The following is a 4360-nucleotide window of genomic DNA, read 5'->3' as shown; positions in this document are numbered from 1 at the left end:
TCCTTTGAGGTCTTTCCGAACGAGACTTCGCAATTTGACCCACTTGGTTCTCCAAGATGTGCAATGACGTAGTGTGGTTGAGAAGTGTAGCTTTGACCGACTGAAACCGTGTATCCAACGATTGAATGAACTTGGTCAAAGCCTTCTCTAAATCGGTCATCCGGGTATTTCCAACCCTGAAACTTGATTCTCCATGTTCGGGGCTTGTTATTGTTGTTGTTGGAAACCCGGTAGTGCCATATTCTTCTGTTGCCCTTGATGACTACAAGAAAGGTTTAGGTGGCTCCTCCACCCCGGATTATAGGTATTGCTATATGGATTTCCTTGACCTCTCATTATATTACCCACAAAGTGAACCTATTCCACTTAGGATATACCACCAATAGAAATCGGGCAATCAGATAGAGAATGTTCTCCCCCACACTCAGTACAACTCATCACGTCCACCACTCTAGGAGAAGTTAGAGTGTCTAACTTCTTGCTTAATGACTCAACCTGGGCCGCCAATGAGCTAACTGCATCAATCTCATGAAAGTTCGGCTACCTTCTTTATGTCCCTTGTGTTCCACAGGTAACTGTTCATAGCCATTTCTTCGATGAGATGTCGGGCTTCTTCAGGGGTATTGGTCCCTAAGGTACCTCCTACTGCAGCATCAAGCAACTACTTTGTGCTTGGATTCAACCCACTATAGAAAGTTTGAATGATCATCCACTCAAGAAACCCATGTTGAGGATATTTCCACAGGAGCTCCTTGAACTTATCCCATGTCTCAAATAGAGACTCCAATTCCGTTTGCACAAAAGATGATATTTCATTCCTAAGCTTTGCAAATTTTCCGGGAAGAAAATATTGGGCAAGGAAAGCTTCTACCATCTCCTCCCATGTAGTGATCGATGCTCTAGGTAATTAATGTAGCCATTACTTTGCTCTCCTTTTCAAGGAAAATGGGAAGGCCCTTAACTTGATAGCATCATCTGTAATACCGTTGAACTTGAGCATATCGCACACTTCTAAGAAGTTCTATATGTGATTGTTTTGATCCTCATCGGCCAAACCATTAAACTGTACCGACTGTTGTAACATCTGGATGAAGCCTGGCTTAAACTCAAAATTTTGAGCTGTAATCGGTGACCGCACAATGCTAGATTATGTATCAAGAACTACGGATCTGGCATAATCTGAAAGTGTCCTCTGTTGTTCATTCTGTTCTGCCATATTATCTGACCCTTCACTTTCTATCTCAGCTTGATTTGTCTGTTCTTGCATAGATTCTTTTCCCCTTCTATGAATTCTTCTTCTAAAGTCCGAATCTCATTCAACAAATGTCAAAGGTTTCCTTGGGTCATAACCTGGAGCTACAACCAAAAAATAAAGAACAAATCAGAATGATGGAAGAATAAGAAGATGTGAAATAGAACAAGTGATGAATATCTAAAATAGCAAAGTGCAAAGTGTTCCAAAATGCCTATTCCCCGGCAATAATGCCAAAAACTTTTACACACCCCTTGCGTGAGTATACCGCAAGTGCACGGGTTGTCAAAGTAATAAAGTACCTTGGTGAGTGGGTAGTCGTATCCACAGAGAATAGTGATCAGAAACACAAGAACTTCTATTTAAATGATGAAAATGATTCAAAGTGGTGTGAACAATATCGATGCAAATAAAAATAAAGAAAATAAGAAAGAGACGTAAGAGAATAATAGGAGAGGCAATCGATAGAAAATGGGGCACCGGGACATTGTTCTCCCTAGGACTATTGTTTCAAGTGCAAGACCAATCATTATGTCTCTTAACTAATGTTTAATGAGTCGTGGAAATCCTATAACACATGGTCCCAAACCTAAGGTCAACCGTGACTAACCCTATACTATGCCTCAGCAGAAAGGAGAACTCTCGACGCCTCACACTGTGTGGGGTTGCAAGAAGCTCTAGGGACTTCAAGTAATAAACCCTATTCCCTAATATAGATCTAACCCTTTGGTACAGGCGAAAGACCCCTAGTTACAATTAAGCCCTAGCACTAAGGATTACTTCAACGCTTCACTCTGTTTCTTGCGCAACTAAGCCCCAGAGGACTTGCTCTCTTAGCACTTCACTCTATTACAACTGTAAAGAACTCTTGAAATGCGGAGGTAGGATAAATCACATCGGAAGGGAAAGGGGACGTTCCGCTACCTCTCGACTCACCCTCTCGACGCTCTCCAATTTTGCTTTGTCTAACTCTCATGGTGTGTCACTCATCCACAAAGATTACCAAGATGGATTCTCAACTCTAGTGTCACTCTAAGGGAAAATCAACCCAACAAGCATTCAAGATTGGAACTCAATTAAAAACATCAATTAAAGAAACATAATAAAAGGTTAATGAAACAAAATCATCCTAGATTTTACAAGTCCATGCACCCACTTGGGGTTAAGCTCTCCATGGAGCAAGATACAATCAATAGTGAAATTGAAAGTAAAAACATGCAATCCATAAGCAAACCCCCCTTATAATCCGTACCGATGGTTTTGTGGAGTAGCCTCGTCCTCTCCAAAGGTTCCCTTGTCAAGAATAGGGCACACGTAGCCGAATCGATGCCGACAAAAGCTCCCCAAATAACTATCTTCTGAAGGAACGCGGTGTTAAAGGCCGTAGAACCACTCCAAAAACCTTACCAAAGCCTCTCCAAACCTTAGCCGTGAGCGCCTACAAAGTTGGGGAAAAGATGGGAAAAAGATCCTTTAAACCACCTCAAATCGTGACATAAATAGGGCTGGAATCGGGCATCCACACGGGCGTGTGGAATTTCCACACGCCCGTGTGAATCTCTAGGAATTGAATTTTCAGCGCGCTGTGAACAGTGACTGCTACAGTGATTTACTGCAATACTTGCTACAATACTTCACCAAAATGCTCCCGAATCCACACTTTTCATCGAGACCACATAAATGGGCACACATCCATGCGGTAGATCGCGTTGGGTCTTCAATAAAATAATATTTGACGAAGATCTTGCTAGTATTGCACAAGTCGGAACACATGAACTTGACTACCTTTGTGCCCGTCCAATTTGCATGTTCACTCGAGCGCAGCGGGGTTGTCACACACTCAACTTGTGTCTTCACGTTTGTTCACTCCAAGATTTCATCAACAATTTGCATCCACAATCTACTTTTGGTTTCTTTCTTTCATAATTGTCTCCACAACCCTACATGCACAAAAAAACACAAATACACATGCATAAGCGATAAAACCTGAGAAAGTAATGCTCATGTAAGAAAAGATTACTTCGTATTACTATTACACAAGCACTTATCAAGAACCAAGCAGATCTCTTCACAAATCACTTCCCAAGTGCATTCACCAAAAACTTATACATAAAATCGGGATGAGAAGACTCAAAGTTGTAAGTACTTCTGATATAAGTTGAAAATTATTTATTTGAGGGGGAGACTGTACTCTTTTTTCCTTCACCAAGGTTTTTATTCCATTGGGTTTTTCCGAGGCAAGGTTTTTAACGAGGAAGTAACCCTCAAATATACCAAGGATAGTGTACTATTTTTCCTTAGACAGGTTTATATCCCACTGGGTTTTTCCTAGCAAGGTTTTAATGAAGCATATCCTTTGGTTGTAGGCATCCAAAAGGGAGTGTTATGAATATTATAAATGATACCTATTTTAGCATTAAAACTATAGCAGTTGGCATTACTGTAGGCACTTTCTAGATATACTATAGGAGCCGCCCATGTAGTACTGTAGCAGCCACCAGATATTGTTACTATTCCACCTACCAGTGTATTTTGGACCGTTGGATTTAATCAATCATGGCCGTCCATTCAACCCCTGAATCCTTATAAATACCCCTTTATATATTGTAAAAATCAATGAAGAAGAAAAGAAGAAGAGAAAGATAAGAAGAAAGAAGAAGAAATAAATCTTCAGAGGTGCTTGGTAAATATTCTGGCTTTTATTCTTTTTATACTTATAATATAACTATGATATATATATATATATATATATATATATATATATGTTTATATTGAGGATGAGTTTTATATTGAGTATACAATATATATATACATATATATATACATATATATATATAGAGAACCCATCATCTAGGGACGTCCCTAGATTTCAAATCTAGGGATGTCCATAGTAGCCATCGGATGAAAATCGACGAGCTCTTATCATTATGAACGTAGAAACCGCTTTCTACAGGTGTTGTCTGATGATCGTGAAACGATAGAAAAAGTGTGACAGATGTTTATATAATCAATCAACCATCGGATGATGATCCAACGAGCTTAGATTTAAAAACATCCCTAAAATTGAAATCTAGGGACGTCCCTAGATGATGTTTTCCCATATATATA

General features: G+C 39.7%; 1 non-coding gene across 1 annotated transcript; it reads left to right on the top strand.

Moving 5' to 3' along the window:
* Positions 1-719: 719 nt before the first annotated feature.
* LOC120281101 lies at positions 720-826 on the top strand. Its single transcript, XR_005542493.1, has one exon. It is a non-coding gene; the product is annotated as a small nucleolar RNA R71 (small nucleolar RNA).
* Positions 827-4360: the final 3534 nt, after the last annotated feature.

The sequence above is a fragment of the Dioscorea cayenensis genome, chromosome 2, assembly GCF_009730915.1.
Source record: "Dioscorea cayenensis subsp. rotundata cultivar TDr96_F1 chromosome 2, TDr96_F1_v2_PseudoChromosome.rev07_lg8_w22 25.fasta, whole genome shotgun sequence".
In the NCBI taxonomy this organism is placed as follows: Eukaryota; Viridiplantae; Streptophyta; class Magnoliopsida; order Dioscoreales; family Dioscoreaceae; genus Dioscorea; species Dioscorea cayenensis.
This window is presented reverse-complemented; position numbering and strand designations above follow the sequence as displayed.